At 45.2% G+C, this 21,981-nt stretch overlaps 1 pseudogene; it reads right to left on the bottom strand.

The window, feature by feature from the left end:
• Positions 1-16,493: 16,493 nt before the first annotated feature.
• On the bottom strand, positions 16,494-17,151 carry LOC123386277 (annotated as a pseudogene).
• Positions 17,152-21,981: the final 4,830 nt, after the last annotated feature.

The raw sequence follows: 21,981 nt of genomic DNA, 5'->3' as shown, positions 1-21,981 counted from the left end.
TGCAGTTTTCCTATGACAACACGTATCTAATTCAGAGAGTTAATAGGTAAGCACAGAATCCTGTGTCCAGAGAGGCTCCCTGGGGAACTGCTGTGTGGACAGGAGGCCCCAGACCCTGAGAGGAAACCTGCCTGTAACCTCCATCCACACCTGCTCCTGGAAACACAAAGCAGAATTGTGCATAGTGTGTGCCCCGTGGTGGTGCTGATCCCCTCCTGCAGGGAGGTTTGCATGTGGACTCCCAGCCAGGTCCCCTCACCCTGTCTCTTGCACAGTAATATGTGGCCGTGTCTTCGGCCCTTAGGTTAATCTGCAGATACAGTGTGTTCTTGGCGTTGTCTCTGGAGATGGTGAATCAACCCTTTACGGAATCTGCGTAGTATGTGCCACTTCCATCAGTATTAATCCGTGAGACCCACTGCAGCCCCTTCCCTGGAGCCTGGGGGACCCAGTTCATGCTGGAACTACTGAAGGTGAATCCAGAGTCTACACCGGTGAGTCTCAGGGACCCCCAGGCTTCACCAGGTCTCCCCCAGACTCCACCAGCTGCCGTCACACTGGACACCTGCAGACACAAGACATCTTGGTCAGGAAACTGTCACACATCCACTGGTTCTCATATCCAGTTCTCATATCCACTCACATACTCAGTGTCTCTCGTTCACCATGAATTACCTTTTAAAAGAGCAACAAGCACAACCAAGCCAAGCATGTACTCCATGATGAGGTGTCTGTGTTCTGTGCTGATCACAGAATGGGAACACCTGGGACCCCTGGAGCTGGGGCTCCTCTCCCAGCTGCATGGTCGGGCTGGGCTGGTTTTATCAGCACAGAGAGGGCCCTATTTGCGTGTCCTCTTACATATATATCACACTGCAGACTTAGATTTGATTCTTTAAAAGTGAATGGCAGGTTTAGGGATGCACTTCTACATTAGTTTGTGTGGATGGTGCTGTGACACTATGAATAATTCTAATCAGTGAGCACAGGTATATTTGCGGAACTTGTGCATTTTTACATGTCTTTCATCAACAAAGGTCATTTTCGCTCTACAATTATTTTACATACTTTATGAATTTTAATCCCAAGTACTTTATTCCGTGCCATTTTCAGTTGTATAATTTGTTATTTGTTTTGCATATATTTCCATGCTGGTGTGTAGAATCATAGGTGGTTTATTTTTATTTATTTTCTTTGTTCATTGTGCTCATTGTGCATCCTGCACTTTTCCTCATTTTAAAACACTGGTTCTAATATTTTTTGTGGTATCTCTAGGGTTTTGTTATGTTTAAGATCATGTCATCTGCAAACAAGTAATTGTCCTTCCTCCTTACTGATTTAAATGTCTTTTATTTCTTTTTATTGCCAAAGTTTGTGGGTACTTCTTCCAGTTGTAGGAGAAGAATGCCTTTCCCTTCTTTTCTTCTGGGTTTTCACCCAGTGGAAGGATTCAATTGAAATAAGACTGATCTAAAGGGGAGAATAAATTTCATTTTGCAAGTGAAATTAGGAAGTGGGCTTCCTAATAATATGACACCCAGAGAATGAAAAAAGCAGGTGGCACTTGAGACTTTCAGACAACAAAACATTGGATTTGGCAAGAGTCAAGGCAAAGGTGTGGTTTTCGGATATTTAATTAGTCAGGTAACTAGGTTTGTTTGCACAACCTTCTTGTCCCTGAGTTCCTTATTCTGGTGCTAAGGATGGTTCTCCCCTCCTGGTACAGGGAAGGGAGTTTCCCAAGGGAGATTTATATCCTGCTGTCAAGGGGAAAAGGAGGGTCTGAGTGTCCTTGGAATGGCTGTTTCTCCCGTGACTTTCATCCAAATAAGGACTGTGACACGATGACATGGTTTGAGGCAGCATAGTTATTCTTCACGTTATCATGTGGAATACTTCTATTGGGAGGACCATCATTGCCTGGCTCCTGATGTGGCAGGAATGGTTTTGGTATTTTATGTTCAATATGCTGTCAGGTGTGGGCTTTCATAGTGGCCATGATCATGTGGAGGTAATTTCCTTCTCCTTTTTAATTGAGTTATTTTTAAATGATGAACATGTGTTTTTTGTTCATGAAAAAACTTTCTCTAATGATTTTATGAATAAATTAAGGGTGGCTTTGATTCAATCATTCCCTCTGCTAATGGAGGACATCACATTTTTGTATTTGTGTATGTTGAAGGAAACTTGCATCTCAGGGATGAATCACCTTGGATTATCATGTATGATCCTTTCAGTGTGCTGTTGAATTCAGTAGGCTCGGACTTAATCAAGGAATTTTGCATGTATGTGTATCTGAGACACTGGCCTGTAGTTTCCCTTCTTGTGGTGTGTTTCTCTGGCTTTGTTGTGAGAGTAAAGGTGTCCTCATAAAGTGCATCTGGGTGTGGTCTTTTTCATCAGCAATTTGTAATAGTTTGAGAAGTATTGGCATTAATTATCCTTTAAATATTGTAGAATTTTAATATTGCCTTGTTTGTTTTGGAGGGTGAAGGGTTTATATTAAGGATATCTTCTTACTAAGTTTTGTTTTGTTCCTTTTGTATTTTGCATGGAAGAGTCTTGGTGAATTACACAATGCTAGAAAACGTGTAATTTGTTCTTGGTGATCTAATTGTTGACTTATAAATATCTAAGTTTTTCATTTATGATCCTTTTCATGTGTTTATTTCAGTTATGTCTCCTTTTCAGGTTTGATTCCATTTATTTGAATCTTACCTATTTGCCTAGGCTACCTATGTTTTTTAAATTTCACTTATCTTTCCAAATTCGAATTTTAATGAAGTTTATTTGTTTTCTGTATTTGTGATAGTCTTTTTTTCTCTGTTGTATCTTTTTATGTTAATTTTGTATTTATCTTTTTATCTCAATGAAAATACCAATGCCTTTTTTTTAAGGAATCTGAAAAATATATAATTCATATGTAACCACAAAACACATGGAAGTAAAAAAAAAAATCATGAAGAGGAGAGAACCTGGAAGGAGAACAATTCTTCCTTCTAAATATATTGCAGAGATACCTTAACTCCAACAGTGTATTGCTGGCATGAAATGAGTCATATAGACCAGTGGAGCTCATTACGCAGCCAAGAGGTAGAATTGTGCAGATGCAGTCAGCAAATCCTCCATGAGATATCCAACAATGCGCAGTGGGGAAAGGATCATGTCTCTTAAACATGGTGTTGACTAGGGGCGCCTGGGTGGCTCAGTCAGCTAAGCATCCAACTTCCAGTCACGTATTGTTGTCATGATTTGTGGGTTTGAGCCTCACATCAGGCTCTGTGCTGACAGCTCAGAGCCTGGATTCTGTGTCTGCCTCTATCCCCCTGCCTCCCCTGATCATGATCTGTCTCTCTCCCTCATAAATAAAAGAAACATTAAAAAATAGTGTTGATATACACATGCAAAATAATGACATTTGGCCGTAATCTTGCATCATACATATATGTCAACACAAAAAAATCTCAAAATCGATTAAAGATTAAGCAGAACCGCTGACCAAAAATGCCTTCGAAGAAAACACACAGGATAAACATCATGATATTCGCTTGACAATGATTTATTTTATACAAAAGCAAAATCACAGAGAACCAAGGCAGACAAGGGGGACTGCATCAAACTAGAAAGGGGGCAAATCAAACAGTAGCAGGGTGAGAAGGCAGTCTATGAAATGGGAGACATTACATTAAAAATATTGAAAAGGAGTTAATATCCAAAATACAGGAGGGACTCCTTAACATCAATAGCAAAAATCACAATTATAATCATAACAATAAACACATCACCTGGTTAAAATTTGGGTCAAACATGTAAATATCCATTTTGCTATTAAGGTTGAAAGAATATCCATCCAGCATATCAATTGATGTTCGTCATCACTAATCATCAGAGAATTCCACCCTCGATCCACTGAGATATCACCTCACAACTGATAGCAAGGCTATTATAAAATATGGCAAACACAATGAGAACATTTCAAGTGTTGCTGAGGATGTGGAGAACAGGCAATCCTAGAATTCACTTGATGGGAGTGCAACATCTTGTAGCTACTATGGAAAACTGTGGTGAAATAACCCACTAAACTGAGTTCCTAATCTGCTCCCATAGAGTTGACTTCATGTCCAGCTGAGTGTGAGGAAGGTCTGGGCCTCATGTTCTGTGGAGAGGCAGGTGCAGAGACAGGTGGATCCAGTGGATGATTCCTTAACTCCTTCAGTAGAATGGACCCCTGGCTGACCGTTTTGTAAGTTTTGTAAGACTTGACTCAGTGTGCCTCCCCACTGGTTGTCTCTGGCTTCCTGAACTGGATGGAGAACAAAAGGAGTGAAGGGTAGAAAGTAATCTTTTCTCTCACAGGAACATGTATATACTGAGAATCCTTGAGAGAAAGTCGTGGAGTTGATGAAGATGCTGTGGGGTTTCGACAACCACAAGGGTCTTTACTCATGGTCTCTCTTCATGGACATCAAAGGAAAACCTTAAGGAAAATAAAAGGAGAGAGGAGATGCTCAAATATATTAAATTTAGATCACTTGAATGAGTCAGTCTCCTCTGTTTTAAAATCACTTACATCTGTTTTAAATGGTGGCCTGTGTACTTGTGAGGCACACGTCTGTATATGAGTTGATTTATCCCCAAGCTTGGACTCTGTCAAGGTCGGCACTACTATATGACTGTTCACTCTAAATGTTAGAATATATCTGTGTTTATAAATGGTTTAGGAAACAGTGTATACTGTTTACTGGTCAGGATGAAGCTTGCAGGGCATGATGAGAAAAATGCTTCACAGGAAACCTGACCCTGAAACACTGGTTCTGGATATGAATTCTGAGATCTTGGGTGCCCCGTGGAGACCTGTGAACCTTCAGGTTACCTACGTGGCTCCTGGTGTCCTGTGTGTTCCTGATGACCTGAGTGCCCCCAGGTGAACTGAGTGGCAACTAGTGACCTCAATGCCCCATGGAGACCTGAGCATCCCCCTGGAGGTCTGAGTGCTCCATGCAGAACTGAGTGACACTGGTGTCCTCAGCTCCCCCTGGTAACCTGAGCACCCCAGGAGATCTCAGTTACCTCTGCTGTCCTGAATGCCCCCTTGTGACTTTTAGGTAACCTAAGGGCAAATCGCAATTTTGGGGCCGATGCTCAGCTCTCAGAAGTCCTTTGTGGTGTTTGAGCCAGCTCTGTGGCTAGGCCTATCCTGTCCTGTTCACCCTTAGAGGCGGTTCTGATTGTGTGGCTGTTAATCCTGGGGGAACCTCCAAGGGTGTGTCCAGCACCTGCTTTATCCCTCTTCCTCTTGCCTAACAAACTGCCTAACTGATGGACATGTGGCTCTTTTGGTCTGGACCCTAGTATGTGATATAGAATATATGACAGTATGTGAACTATATGATAGTATGTGAACCATCCACTGCATCCACTCTGCTGGTGTCGGTGGATCCAATTCCACCAGAAATTACTGGTTGAGATGGAGAACCCCAAGATGCTGCTAGTGAGGTGCAGAGTGTGCAAGGCACTCACCAGTTGGGCACTAAAACAACCACATTAATGAAAATGGATTGGCTGACCTGGACATCATTGGAATCTAAACATCTGGAGCCTAAAGAAATTGTAGAAAATGTGTTCATAGTCCTTAAGGCATGTGCCAAGAGGATAAATGCTGAGTTAGCTGAATAGACTTCAAATAGAGATCAGAATGCTAGATACTAGATAGATGATAAGTGGATAGGTGATGGATGATAGAGGGTAGATAGATGATAGATAGATAATAGATACTTTTATGTTATATTAAAGTCATTATAGAGGAGTCACATCATTATGAATGTATTTGAATGAAATTACCCACTATTGGCAATATTTTTTAAAAGACCATAATTTCGTACAGAAAAGAATATTTGACAACAACTTTAGATATACAAAATAAATAATTATGACTTCAATATTTTCTGAATACAGCTTCCACATAGGGTAGCACATGCCTCATTATAGATTCCTCCTCCCTCTGGGGCTTTGGCTTCCACTTCCATTTGTTCCCAGGGTCTCCCTTCCCAGGATATCCTGAGCTCTGGGATGTGCAGGGACAAGAGCGCTTTCCTGGATCTGGACCATCATCCCTCTAGCCTAACATTACAGCTCCTTCCAGGCCCTTGCTCAACCACCAGGCTTCTGCCCACCGGGCTCCATCCCTGCATCCACCACCTGCCAGCTTCCTTCTGGACTCTTCCATTCATTTCCTGTGGATTTAACAACAGTTTGTTAGGTTGGCAAGTCTCCTAATAATACTTCACATTGAGGAAAGAACTGTATAGATAAAACATGACAGACTCTCTCCACAATAGCCTTGAGTTCATTCCCATGATGTTATTATTTTGCACCCCATCTCAGCCCCTTGACCCCACAGTCTTGCATTAGAAACTGTCACTTTCATGAATTGTACTAAATCTGTCCCCCTACACAACTGGTCCATCCTATCTATCTACTCTATATGGTCATCAGACAACCACCAAGCTAAGAAGGAACACAACACAGAGTGTGAAGACATAAGTATTTATAGAAATAATTTTATAAAATTTTATCTAATATTCAAAGTAATGAGATATTTATGGAAGTAACTTAAATATGGTAAATGACCATGTTTATTATAAGATTCTATGAGTTTTGATGAACATAATCAAGTTACAGGACAACCGAGTAACCACAGGTCAAAGAAATGTATCATTCTCAGGTCTATCCAAACCCTTTCCTTTGCACACCAATCAGTTTCCTATCTCTCCCTTTCTCTCTGGGCCTCGCGTGTTCTCTGTCTCAAAAATAAATAAACATTACAAAAATAAAGATACGTACAGGTCAGTGAGATTTAATGGAGAACCCAGAAATAAGCCCCTTCATCTTTGGTCAACTGAATTTTGACAAGAGCAGACAACATGACATTGGGGAAACAATGGTCTTTTTAATAAAGGGTGCTAGACAGCTGGCTATCCATGTGCAGAGGAATGAAACTGCGTCCATACCTCACACCATATACAAACTCAAATCAAAATGGATCAACAGTTTAAATGTAAAATTATGACCTCTGGAAGCAATATATTGAGATAAATCTTCATGACCATTGGGTTTAGCAATGCTGTTAGAGATGACACCAAAGCACAAGCAAGGAAAGAAAAAGTAGATAAATTTAGTTTTCTCAACATTAGAAACCTTTGTACACCAGAAGATGCTATCCCCAAAGTGAAAAGACAAAGCCTAATGGAACACAATATTTGCACAGTATTTGTCTGGTAAGAGCCTGTTATGCAGAATGTATAAAGATTTTTTACAACTCATCAAGAAAAAGACAACCCAATTTTTAATATGGACAAAGGATTTGGATATATCTTTCCCCAGTGCAATCATACAAATGGTGAATACCACTTGAAAAGATATTAAACATCAATAGTCCTTATGGAAATGAAGATTTAAACCACAGTGAGATACCCTTTTACACGCACTAAAAATGCTGTAATCAATACAACTACAAAATAACAAATGTTGGTAAAGATGTGGAGAAATTGGAACCCTTCAACCTTGCTTGTGGAAATGTAAAATGGTGGAGACTATGTGTAAAATAGTTTGGCAATTCCCCCCCCCCAAAAAAAAGATAAAAACATAGAATTACCATATGGCCGAACAATACTACTCCTAGATGTATATCTCGAAGAATTGAAAACAGTTGTTTAAACAAAGTGCATGTGCACATACATAGCAGCACTGTTCACAATAGCCAAATTGTAGAAACTATGCAAATGCCTATTGGTGTGTGAATGGATAAACAACCTGGGGCAGACCCTTAAACAGGAATATTATTCTGTCATACAAAGAAATAAAGTAAAATGTTGTGGCTGTAGAGAATACTGGTTTCTCAGAAAGCTATCACAGAACTCCACATCTGCACTTACATCTGGAAATTTAAAGCAAAGCCTTGAGCAGGTATTCATTTCCCGTATTCATAGCCGCTTCTTCACAACAGCCAGACGATGGAAGCAACCCAAGTAACTATTCACAGGTGAGTAAATAAACAAAATGTAGTATATACACAATGGAATATGATTCAGCCTTAAAAAGGAAGAGAGTTCTGACACACACTAGCACACCGACTGAACTTGGCAGTCATTATGCTGAGTGAAATGAGCCAGTGACAGAAGGAAAATACACTATGGTTCCACTTAAGTGAGGTGTCCAGAAAAGTCATACTCAGAGACACCAAGTAGAATGTGGCTGTAGGGGCCAAGGGGAAAGGGGAATTGGGATTTAGGGTTTTACAGATACAGAGTTTCCCTCGGGGAACATGACAATGTTCTGGAGATGGATGTACAACAGTGTGAATGCAGTTAATACCAGACAACTGTATGCTTAAAGTGACTTATGTGGTAAATGTTATGTACATTTAATCAGAATTTAAAAATGAAGGACTGATACACGTCACACATGGGTCAATGCAGAAAACATCCTCAGTGACAGAAGCCATCCAGAAAAGGCCACTCAGGAACCATCTTGCTCTTTTTTTTAACTTTTATTTATTTTTGAGACAGAGAGAGACAGAGCATGAACAGGGGAGGGTCAGAGAAAGGGAGACACAGAATCCGAAACAGGCTCCAGGCTCTGAGCTGTAAGCACAGAGCCCGACGTGGGGCTTGAACTCACGGACCACGAGATCATGACCTGAGCCAAAGTCGGCCGCCCAACCGACTGAGCCACCCAGGCGCCCCTTGCTCTTTTTTTTTCTTAACATTTGTTATTTATTGTTGAAAAAGAGAGACAGAGACAAGTCATGATAGCAGGAGGGGCAGAGCAAGAGGGAGACACACAATCTGAAGCAATCTGCAGGCTCTGAGCTGTTAGCACAGAGCACAAAGCAGGCGCTGGAACCCATCAATTGGAGATCATGACCTGAAGTGAACTCGGCCTTTAGCAGACTGAGACCCCAGGCGCCCCAGGAACCACCTTGCTCTTTAAATCCCCCCAGGTTACACAGATAGGGGAAAGTCTCCGGAGCACTTCCCCAAAAGAAACCAGATCAGAATGGGAAAAGACATTTCACAGTGGGGCAGGTGGGGACACTTGAAGTGCGCCTGTGGTCTGGGTTCTAAAGTGGAAACTCAGGGATTTCCTCATTTGGGGTTCTGTGGTGGTTTCTCGGGAGGGCGTCCCCATTTGGGTTAAAACGCACCAAAGTATCTCATGTGAAGTGGCAAACGAGGCAAAGAAACGAGCATCCAGGTAAAGTGTATTTGGGCTGCTGTGACACGTTCACTGCACGTCTGAAATCACAGAGTAAGGTACTCCTCCAAACAACAGTGTCAGCCCCACATGACAGAAGCAAGAGAGGGGTCAAACGCTGTGACGTAGGCCCACGCCCAGACCCAGCTCACCCTGGCGGAGAGGCCACGGGCCCTGCAGGAGGCAGCACGTGAGCCAGAGGCACGTGGGAGGATTCAATTGGTGGCCACGTGATTGGGTGCAGCGGAAGCAGTGGGATTTGGAATTCCGGTTGTCCACAAGACGCCACTAATATGCTGTTAGAACTGCCAAAACCAATGAAGGGACATCTCACCGAAGTGGACCGGGAGGCGGGGAGGGGAGGCTGGAAGGCGGAGCCCACCACCCAGGGTCAGGCTCTGGAACAACCCACGGCTACAGACCCAAGATTAGAACCCTCCGCGGAGAGAAGCCCCAGGCTCAGGCCCCACCAGGGGAAGCTGAGCCCTGCGGCCCCTACAGGAAACCCACCGCGCCTGCAGCCGGGCCCGGGAGGCGCCTGCTCACCCTGCAGCCCTGCTTTCCTCCTGGGGACCTCCCTTCAAAACCACCCTCCCAACTTCCTCTTCTCCGGAAACAGCGTTCCTCTCCGTGTGCTCCCCACCCGGCCGCGGTTTTGCCACAGCTTGCTGGGCCCGGATGGCAATTCTCCGCTACTCCTGAATAAACCCACTTTTGCTGGTAACATAACTGGCGGCGTGATTTCCAAGGGCAACGGAAGGATAAACGAGGACACTCGCAGGAGAGGAGATCAGCACGCACACACCACGTGCATGTCTGCACGCTCCTGACAACCCGTCGGAAAGAGAAAGGAAGAGACGGTGCCATTTACAACCGCCGCAGAAGGAACGACGTGCCCCAGAGGAAGTCTAAGCAAGGAGGTGGCAGGCCTGCTGTCCCAGGACAGGGCACTGGGGACAGAAACGGAGGAAGACGCACGGGGGCGGAGAGCGGCTCTGTGCTCCTGGCCGCGGAGGAACCGACCCCGTGAGCATGTCTGTCCTGCCCGGAGCGACCTACAGCTCCGGGGTGTCGCACCGAACTCCCCACGGCGCCGTTGCAGACTCGGGAGGGACACCCCGCCGCGAGCGCAGGCTGAAGGGACCCGCGAGGCCAGAGTTGCGGGAGTGCAAGCTCCGCCAGGGGACCCCGCTCCTGGACCGTGAACCGCATGAGGAAGCGGCATGAGGAAGCGGCGGGAACAGAGTGGACGCGGAGCAGGAACACCGCCGCGCGGCCCCGCCGCCCGGCGCCGGGGAGGTAAGCCCCGCGGGGGACACAGTGTCACCGCTCACGACGCTGCGCAGGGTCCTTTCCCCCCAGGGTCTGGGGAACACCGCCCCCCTCAGCCTCCAGGTTCGGGAAGCTCCTCTTCCAGGGGCCTGGCTTTCTCCTCACCTGCTCCTCCCTTGGCGGGACCTGAGGAGACCGGGTTCTTGTCCGTGTGGACGCGGGGCCACGTCCCCCTGAATCCTCCACAGCAGGTCCTGAGGAGACCGGGTTCTTGTCCATGTGGACGCAGGGCCACATCCCCCTGAATCCTCCACAGCGGGTCCTGAGGAGACCGGGTTCTTGTCTGTGTGGACGCGGGGCCACGTCCCTCTGAATCCTCCACAGCGGGTCCTGAGGAGACCGGGTTCTTGTCTGTGTGGACGCAGGGCCACGTCCCCCTGAATCCTCCACAGTGGGTCCTGAGGAGACTGGGTTCTTCTCAGTGTGGACGTGGGCACTCGTCCACCCGAAGTCTCCACAGTGGGTCCTGAGGAGACTGGGTTCTTGTCTGTGTGGACACGGGGCCACGTCCCCCTGAATCCTCCACAGAAGGTCCTGAGGAGACCGGGTTCTTGTCCATGTGGACGCAGGGCCACGTCCCCCTGAATCCTCCACAGCAGGTCCTGAGGAGACCGGGATCTTGTCTGTGTGGACGTGGACACTCGTCCACCCGAAGTCTCCACAGCGGGTCCTGACGAATCCGGGTTCTTGTCGGTTTCGACGCGGGCCCTCGTCTTCCCGAATCCTCCTCAGCGGGTCCTGAGGAGACCGGGTTCTTGTCCGTGTGGACGCAGGTCCAGGTCCTCCCGAATCCTCCACAGTGGGTCCGGAAAAGCCGGATTCTTGTTGGTGTGGACACGGGACCTTGTCCGCCCGAAGTCTCCACAACGGATCCTGAGGAGACCGGGTTCTTGTCGGTTCGGACGTGGGCCCTAGTCCACCCCAAGACTCCACAGCGGGTCCTGTAGAGAATGGGTTCTTGTTGGTTTGGACCTGGGACTTTGTCCTCCGAATCCCCCACAGCAGGTCCAGAAGAAGCCGGTTCTTGTCAGCATGGACACAGGCCCTAGTCCTCCCGAATCCTCTGCAGGGGGTCCTGTGGAGACCATGTTCTTCTGGGTTTGGATGTGGGCCCTAGTCCTCTTGAATCCTCCACAGCGGGTCCTTACAAAACCAGTTCTGGTCGGTGTGGACGCAGGCCCTCCTCCGCCGGAAGCCTCCACAGCGGGTCCTGAGGAGACCGGGTTCTTGTCTGGTGGACGTGGGCACTCGTCCACCTGAAGTCTCCACAGTGGGTCGTGAGGACACTGGGTTCTTGTCTGTGTGGACGCAGGCCCAGGTCCTCCCGAATCCTCCACAGCTGGTCCTGACAAAACCGGGTTCTTGTCGGTGTGGACACGGGTCCTCGTCGCCCCGAAGTCTCCACAGCGGGTCCTGAGGAGACCCGGTTCTTGTCAGTGTGGACGCGGGGCCACATCCCCCTGAATCCTCTACAGTGGGTCCTGAGGAGACCGGGTCCTTGTCTGTGTGGACGCAGGCCCAGGTCCTCCTGAATCATCCACAACAGGTCCTGATGAAACCGCGTTCTTGTCGGTGTGGACGTGGGCTCTCGTCTTCTCGAATCCTCCACAGGGTGTCCTGACGAAACTGGTTCTTGTCCGTGTGGACACGGGCCCTTGTCCACCCAAAGTCTCCACAGCAGGGCCTGAGGAGACCGGGTTCTCGTCAGTTTGGACGTGGGCCCTCGCCCTCCCGAATCCTCCACAGTGGGTCCTGATGAAACCAGTTCTGGTCAGCATGGACGCGGACCCTCCTCCACCGAAAGTCTCCACAGTGGGTCCTGAGATCTGGTTCTTGCCACGTGGACAGGAGCCTATGTCGTCCTGTTCCCCCACTGTGAATGTAATGGCACAGACTTAAGGTCAGAGTGGTCCTTCATGAAGAACTCCTTAGATTGTGTTGTCAAGGGTCTCTACTCCAGGTTGGAAATGGTCAAGGATCTTGGGCTCATGACACAAGGCAAAAACAAAAAACAAAAACCCACACTTTGAATTGTCCCCATTCTATCTTAGAGTTGGATGGCGTCACCTGGGCTTGACCTCTCCCAGTGGGCCTGTGCTGCCATGCCATAAAAATCCAAGTCCCAGGAATCAGAGCTTCTTTCTCCCTACCTCTGTGGGCTCTGGGGGCTTGGGGAGCTTCTTCCTCAGAGCCTTCCCCCTTTTATTTTGTCTGTGTCTCCTGCCCTGTGCCTTGGCGTGCTTGTCATGGTCTTTTGATAGAGTGAAAAGTCTGGAGGCTCCTCTACGGTGTCTCTGTAAACAGGCTGTGGATACTTTGAGTTTTTCAGTGAATGATGACTTTGGTGGTCTTGGACCAATCCAGTCAGCTGCAGCATGTCAAGTGCTGTAAGCAACAGCTCGGAGCCAATGACGAAGACAAAAAGCCAATCAATGTCCTTGTCTTGCTCCCTTTGGACAAATGATTCTAGGAAGCCTTGAATTTTCATGATGGTATGGTGCCTGTCACCATTTCTGTCTCTCACGCTGGTCCTTGGACATGTAGGTGTAGTGGATCGTGACAGGGAAAATCTGGGATAGAAGTTATTTCTTCCCAGAGTTGTGTTCTGTGGCCTCCCACACTGAGGTGTCCCACTCAACACCTGACAGGTGGGGAGCCGTTGGCGACAGCAGTGAGGTTTGCAGCCACTAAGGGGAGCTTGCCTTGGCCAAGTCCTCCACCCTGGGTGCCATGATGCTCCTTGTAGATTTGCCTCCATCACTAGCTAGGGCTGGCTAATCAAGCACAACACCACGGTGCTGGCTGCAACACAGTGGACCAAGCAGCTGGCGTCTTCTTCGACACTTATCTAGGAACACTGTCCTCAGTGTCCACCTCCTTTTGAGGTGAATAGGAAATACACACCCCTGTACCCCCAGACTGATGCCTGCTTGTTGGTCTCTGCAGGGTGTCTGAACTTTTATGGCACTGATAATTTAGGGTGAGGGTTTCTGGCAACACGTGGCATAAGCCCAAATCAAAGCTACAGACCACCAGCAAGCACCAGCTCCTTCCCACAGCAGCTGAGACACGAGGGTGAGGAATGAGTTAGCCATTCTTAGGTCTAAGGGATTGTAGGGGGGCATCAGCTAGGCTCCCAATCGCATCCTTGGGGATAAATGTATTGTGGGACCTCAGCTTCTGTACTGAATTAAGAACATGTAGACTGTGACCTGCTGAAGGAAGTGGCAACAGCAAGTCACAGTGGGTGACAGGCAGCTCCCTAGGCATCTGAGCTCTCGCTTGGGGTACATGAGATGTGTGGGCCCCTTGTGACTGAAGGTGGGGTTTCAGTACACCCCCAACAAAGGAAATGGAAGCACAGGATTTATGACTTACAGAGCCCAGAACAAGAGGGCACAAGGACCCAGGGAAGGGCAGGCCTCCATCCCACATTCGCAATGATCAGGACATAGAAAACAGGGTAGCAAGTACAGGATTTCGTGGGAGCGGATGGGGCTGAATTCGCTAACTTTCACAGGCTCACCTCTGTGTTATTCTAGAAGGTGCTTGGAAAACCAAAGTGGGAACCCTAGGCAGATTCTTATCTAAGATAAACTCACTGAAAAGCAGGCAAGAGAAAGAGAGCAGGGATTCACATTTACCGGTGTCCCTCTGGATGCCAGAGTCATCCATAGGCACTTGTGCCTACTTTTCTGATTGATTTATGGGGTGCTCCTTTCAGCCTCATGGTCCCAGTCTCCCACATTTGGAAATTTGCTCTCCAGAGAGGCACAGCTTGCGCTAGGTGGAACCTAATGCCAGTCCCCTTCCCTCACAGCCCACAGACACCCCCGTGTGGGACAGGCAGTATGGGTGGGTGGTAGCCCTCTATTATCCTGAACCCACATGGGACTGGGGGAAGACAGATTACCTGGAGAATGAAAAACTTTTCAGTCCACAACAGCGTAGTTTTGGAGAAAACTCATGAAGTTGCCAATAAAGGAGCTTGTGTCAACTTCTTTTAATTCTGGAACCAGACACTTCCGCTCAAGGCACAGCTCTAACTCAGGTCCTCTTCCCAGAAACTAAGGCTCAGTTTGGGCTCTTGCAGGCTTAAAAACTACATAAAGGCCACAAGCATGCAGTTTTCAAGTTTTATTTCAGAGTGCTGGTCGGTGAGCCGTGAGAGACCTGGTGTCAGAGCCGTGATGTGCCTGAGGACCCCTGTGTATCCCGCAGACCCTTGGAAACGTGGGTGTCAGCAGTGCCGCCTAAATACTGTATTTTTACAGATGCACCAGATGCATTGTCTATAGCTGTTCAGGGCATGGAGGCTAAATTATGGATTGTCTTCTCCAAAAATCTCTTCCTTAACTTTCTCTGTGTTTATAGTTATTACATTTCCAGAAACAACAAATAGGAATGCAGCTATTATGGCATAAATGTGACCAAAAACCACTCTGAGATATACCATCGATTCATGACTTTGCCTGACTGACTGAATTCTTGGAGGGGTCCACTGTCTGTGCTCCCACCAGTGCCTTGTTCATGCACCATGGAGGATCCCAGCCTATGTGGCAGTGGCAGTTCCTGTTATGGTTGCACATCCCTCAGTGACTGCATTTCTCTGGGATACAGTCATAATTCAGCTGAGCCCCAAAGCCATTGGAGTAGGTATCCTGACAGAACTTTCCAGGAGCACAGGAAGTACCAGTTCTCAACCAATCTTGGTTGTTCCTGTGCTATGATGTGAATCCAGCCCCAAACATAAGAACCCTGGATCTCAGACAGATGGAATCCAACATGCTCTTGCAGCTGAGGGAGATGTGTGACATTCCTACACTGCAGCCTTCCACAAGGCACATCTGTGTGGGAACAGGGTTCAGCGTTGAATTCCCCGCAGTCTTCTGTAGTGTCCATGTCGGCTGCCTTTGTGATTTATGGTATAGCAGACATCTTCACCTTTCTCAGAATTTCTGCCAAAGTTTCTTTGTAGTGCATAGTGCAGTCAGTGCAGTGTCCATCATAGCAGCAGCGCTCTTCAGTGCACGCAGTTCCATCTTGCATATGGAAGTCATCAGGGCCCGAGAAGGACACCCTATGGCAGTACTCTGGAAGATCACGTATATCTTCGATTGTTCTGCAGAGTGTCCAAGCAGCGGAGTTGGTGCAGTCTGTATAGCATCTGCCTGTATTCCATTTGCTGCCATGGGTTCAAATACAATCACTCATACAGCACAGATTGCTGTAGCACTGCTCTAAGGATCTGCAGTCACAATTCTTGCCTGGGTCAGCTAAGTAGTTTCCGAAATGATTGTGGGTCAGGCTTTTATTTCAATGCACCATTTAGATTTGAAGAGGCACTTGGCTAATCTGTCACTGATTTTCTGCTGCATATGAATGAAGGAACACTTACTGAAAGCTTCAGGTACACAAGGGAATTGGGTCCTAATGCAGTTGGACCTTTTCTGGCAAGCATATTCATCAGTGTCAACCCAGAAGGCAATATTTTTTTGCAATCTGATGTTTTGCTATGACAGACATGAGTAAATAATGTCTGCCTAAATAACCCATCATGATGGGGCTTTGTGGATGGCATATACTGCATACAACTGGACTGAAATAAACTTCATGTGATCCATCTCAAATCGCAATTAAGGATGAATGTGGTTTAAGAATTTGAAAACACTTGGACTCATAGAATCGAAAAAAAGGACTCTGGTGCAACACATATTTGCCCATGTTAGCTGGCTCTCTCTCATTATAAATTATCATGAAACCAATATAGTAACTTACATGAATGCCATGAAACAATGAGTCAATTAAGCTAACTAACCTTATTAGGAATTGGGCACATTTTGACACGTGGTTGAACACACTATATATTGTTTAGGGTCTGAGAGCAAAATTCCGTGATGGGATGACTACAACTTAGTAGAGATCCTGAGCACTACACTGGCATTTGCTTGAGGAACACGGTGTTCCCTATGCTTCTTATATCCCAGGTTATCAGTAGGTCCCGTTGCATTGGTGTCTGCCACTCTCTGAGAAACAATGTGTTCTAATGTTGCGAATCACTGAGGTATCTGATTTCATAGGCAATGCCATCCAACTTCATGATACCTTCAAGGCCCTGATAGCACATGTCCATGGTAACCATGGAAAGAGGAATCTCCTCCAGATGGCTGAGGTAGTAACAGTCTGGAGGCATGGAGGGGTAGTCCATCTGCATGGCTCCCTGATCATCCTGAGTCATCATCAGCAGATGATGTATGGACCAAAATGATGTATTTATGAACCAAAATGATGATGTATGGACCATCAGATGTATGGACCAAAAGGGTTTCTTGCACCGCATGTGGATAACGTGTCTCTTGTCCGCAAAACACAGGCTACAGGACAGCCAGCCAGGCATCTGAATGCCCTTGCTGTTGTGCAGCTCCTTCTTTGTAATTACCACCTCAAGGAGATGTAGCGCCATGAGGGACGTCCTTGAGAACCCTGGACAGGAGATAGCACTGCCCAGAGTGCAAACTTCAAGAGGGACGCCCTCAGCGTGATCTGGCCCTCTGCCAGCCTCATGCCCCTGCTCAGGGATGTCTGCCAGTGAGAGTGGATAAATGGAGGATCCTCAGCAAAGTGAGGTCTAGGCCATCTGACAGAACAGAGTGCTGAGCCAGGTGGCCAGCACCCTGCACCTGGAAGCCACTTGTGGGGTTAGGGAACAGTCCCAGAGTGTGGCATTGGGTGACCCTGCACAACAGTTCAGCTGGGGTGGATGTGGAAGAGGCAGATGGGCCAGTTCAAGAGTGCTCACATGGACATAGTGGGGACTTGGACCCAGAGACATGGCTCTATTCAACACATTCCATCTTTCCTCAAGCTAGTGAATATGGGATATGGAAATTTAACACCCTGAGCTTCTCTACCAATTCAATGTCCTGTGGTACTGCTGGGTCACTTTCTATCGATGACTATCTTTCCTCATTATGGAGACTGATGCTTCCTACTTTCTTGGTATTGGAGATGGGCATTGTCAATTTTACCTTTATTGGTGATGAAAAAAAATAGCTTTGTCATTTTTCATGTCTCATTCTGGTTAGATATTAGTTTTTAAGCAATTTCTTTATTTTGTTTTTGCTTTGAAGCTTCCTCTGAGTTTACTGAGGAAAACATTTCCCAGTATTCCATGTCATGCTTGGTGAACTACAAGGTTGTATTTTAGTATTCTTTTATGCCAGCTGGGGAGAACAGAAAGTACTGCTGACCATGTGTGAGCCCCAGGGGTTTTCCGCTCTAATCCCTTATTGGGGTTCTTTCCTGGCCTCTGGCAGTCTCCTCCCATGCATGTGTGGTTCCCTCCTCAGCTGGAGATGCCAGGGAGTGGAGGTAACTTTGGTGGCATGCACCATGGTGTCTGCACATGATCAAAAGATATTATCAACCATGGAACTCCCTTGTTTAAGTATGCTCTGCTCCTTTAAAACCCCCTGCATCAGGGAGAAACCCTCAGAGATGGCTTTTGGACAGGAGTATGCATTCTCACCACTGGCTGGCCTTCTGAATAAAGCTCAAATTAGTTTCCCACCAAAAGTAAAACTTTGAACATTGACCTTTCCAGCAACAGGGAGCTGAATTTGGCTTTTGATAACAATAAAACAGAGAGTGGAGTGGCATTTGCCAGGGGCTGGCAGCGAGGGACAATGAGGGTTAGATATCAAGGGGTGTGATTTTCTGTTATGCAAGACGACCAAGTTCTAGAGGTTTTCTCCACAACGTTACACCTGTAGTTAACAATACTCTACTGTACGGTTAACATTTAGGGAAGAGGGTGGATCTCAGTTTCAGTGAGATCTTACCACAATACACGAGTTTTGCTCTTCACTCAAAGTATGCATGGACACACACTCTGTACAGATAAGTGAAAATAATTTTTAAAAATTTACATATTTGGATCCTAACCCTGAGGATATGCCATTTACAAATATCTTCTTCCATTCCATAGGTTGCCTTTTAGTTTTGTTTATTGTTTCCTTCACTGTGCAGAAGATTGCTATTTTGAGGTATTCCCAATTGTTCATATATGTATGTATGTGATTTTCTTGTAATATTTTTAATTTAAATTCAAGTGTGTTAAACATACAGTGTAGTATTGATTTCAGGTGTAGAATTTAGTGATTCATCACATACTATAACACCCAGTTCTCATCTCAACAAGTGCCCTCCTTAATGCCCATCTCCCTTTCAGCCCACCTTCCCCACTTCCCCTCAGTTTGTTCTCTGTATTTAAGTATATCTTCTGGTTTCCTCCCTCTCTGTTTTTATCTTATTTTATTTTTCCTTCCCCTATGTTGTGTTTATTATATTCCATATATGAGTGAAATCATATGATATTTGACTTTTTCTTACTGACTTATTTCACTTAGGTTAATACTTTGTTGTTCCACCCACATTGTTGTAAATGGCAAGATTTCATTCTTTTTGATGCTTGAGTGATATTCCATTGTATATATTTACCACATCTTCTTTATGCGTTCGTCCCTTGATGGATATTTGGGCTCTTCCACAATTTGCTTATTGTTGATAGGGCTGCTATAAACATCGGGGTGCCTGTGCCCCTCTGAATCAGCATTTTGGTATCCTTTGGATAAATTCCTATAAAACAATTGCTTGATCACAGGATAGTTCTATTTTTAATATTTTTGAGAAATCTCCACACTATTTTCCAGAATGGCTGCACCAGTTTGCATTCCCATCATGTTAATTTTAGCCATCCTGACAGGTGTGAGGTGTCATCTCATTGTGCGTTTGATTTATGTTTCCCTGATGAGAAGTGACAATGAGCCTCATTACACGTGTCTTTTCGCCATCTGGAAGTCTTCTTTGAAAAATGTCTATTCATGTCTTCTGACCATTTCTTCACCAGATTATTTGTATTTTTGAGTGTCGAGTTTGATAAGTTCTTTATAGATTTAGCATACTAAGCCTTTATCTTATATGCCATTTGCAAATATCTTCTCCTATTTTGTCAGTTGCCTTTTAGTTTTGTTGATTGTTTCTTTGTTGTGCAGAGCTTTTTATCTTGATGAGGTCCCAATAGTTCATTTTTGCTTTTGTTTCCCTTGCGTCTGAGAGATGTCTAGTAAGAAGTTGCTCCGACCGTGGTCAAAAAGGTTGGTGCCTGTGTTTTCCTCTAGGATTTTGATGGTTTCCTGTCTCACATTTAGGTCTTTCATCCATTTTGAATTTGTTTTTGTGTATATTGTAAGAAAGTGGTCCAGTTCCATTAGAATTTCATGTTGCTGTCCAGTTTTCCCAACACCATTTGTTGAAGGGACTGTCATTTTTCCATTTGATACTGTTTCCTGCTTTGTCGAAGATTAGTTGATCATATTGTTATGTGTCCATTTATGGGTTTTCTACTCTGCTCCATTAATCTATGTGTCTATTTTTGTTCCAGGCCCATACCGCCTTTATGACTACAGCGTTGTAATGTAGCTTGAAATCCAGAATTGTGATGCCTCCATTTTTTTTTCTTTTTCAGGATCGCTTTGGGTGTTCAGGGTCTTTTGTGGTTCCATGATAATTTTAGAATTATTTGTTTTAGCTCTGTGAAGAATGCTTGTATTATTTGACCAGGATATTTGCATTGAATGTCTAGATTGCTTTGGGAAGTAGCAACATTTTAACAATGTTTTTTGTTTTAATCCATGTGCATGGAATATTTTTCCATTTCTTTGTGTCTTCTTCAATTTCTTCCATAAATGTCCCAGGTTTCAGAGTAAGGCTCTTTTAACTCTTTAATGAAGGTTATTTCTAGGTATCTTATGGTTTTTGGTGTAATTGTAAATGGGATCATTCCTTGATTTCTCTTTCTCCTGCTTCATTACTAGTGTATCGAAATGCACACATTTCTGTATGTTGATTTTGTATGCTGCAGCTTTAATGGTTTATTGTATCAGGACTAGCCAGTTTTTGTTGGTGGAGTTTTTCAGGATTTCTATATATAGTATAAAAATTCAACTCTAAAACTGAATAATCCTATTAAAAAATTAGCAGAAGGCATGAATAGACTTTCCAACATGCAACATACAGATGGTCAATAAACACATGAAAAAATGTTCAACATCACTCATCATCTGGGAAATATAAATCAAAACTACAACTAAATAGCAACTCACTCCTGTCAGAATGACTAAACTCAACTACACAAGAAACAACAGGTGTTGGTGAGGATACAGAGAAAGAGGAACACTTTTGCACTGCTTGTGGGAATGGAAACTGGTGCAGCTTGTCTGGAAAACAGTATGGGCATTCCTCAAAATGCTAAAAATATAACTACCTTATAACTGATCAATTGAACTACTAAGTATTTACCCAAAGGATACAAAAATACTAATTTAAGGGGGATTGTACCTCTATTTTTATAGCAGCCCTATCAAAAATAGCCCAGCTATGGAAGCAGTCCAAGTAAGCATTGACTGATAAATGGATAAAGTGTATGTGGTATATCTACACACACACACAGACACACACACACACACACAGACACAGACACAGACACACACACAAACACACACACACTCATACACTGGAATGTTTCTCAGCCCTAAAATGAATGACATTTGCTCTTTGTAATGATATGGATGGAGCTAGAGAGTATTATGCTAACTGAAATAAGTCAGAGAAAGACAAATATATGATTTAATTCATATGTAGAATTTATGAAACTTCAAATGGGAAATGGGACAAATAAGAGAGAAGAGCCACACCAAGATATAAAATTTTTTCAATGTTTTCAAATTTATTTTGCGATAGAATGGGAGAGGGGAAGAGGAAGAGGGAAGGAGAATCCCAAGCAGTCTTTTTGCTGTCAGTGGAGAAACCAAAGATGGGCTTGATCTCGGGAACCATGAAATCAAGACATGAGCCCAAATCAAGAGTCTTAGGGTTAACCCATGGAACATGTAAACACAACAAAACAGACTCTTACCTATACAAAACAAACTTATGGTTACCAGAGGGAAGGTGGGAGGAGGGTTAGGGAAGTAGGTGATGGGGTTGCAGGGGCGCACTAATAATGAACACTGGGTGTTGTATGGAAATGTTGAATCACTATATTTTACACCTGAAAGTAATATTACATTGCATGTTTACTAAGTGGAATTTGAATAAAATCTCTAATGATGTATTTACAGTGTCTGCAAATGGCCTTGTTGGCATACAGCCCATGAAGAAACATTTATTCCAGAAAATATACTGACAGAAGGAACAGCTAGAATTTTGAGCTAAGGTTTGTGCCTTTCCTTCCCCACCCCAGCTCAGCAAATGGAAACTCCAGTGCAAGGAGCTGGGACTATAGGTGTGTGCCACTGAGCCTGGCTGCAAACTCCCCTCCAGACTGTTGTAGCC

The sequence above is a fragment of the Felis catus genome, chromosome B3, assembly GCF_018350175.1.
Source record: "Felis catus isolate Fca126 chromosome B3, F.catus_Fca126_mat1.0, whole genome shotgun sequence".
NCBI lineage: Eukaryota > Metazoa > Chordata > Mammalia > Carnivora > Felidae > Felis > Felis catus.
The sequence above is the reverse complement of the archived record's forward strand: the minus strand, read 5'-3'. Positions and strand labels throughout refer to the sequence as shown.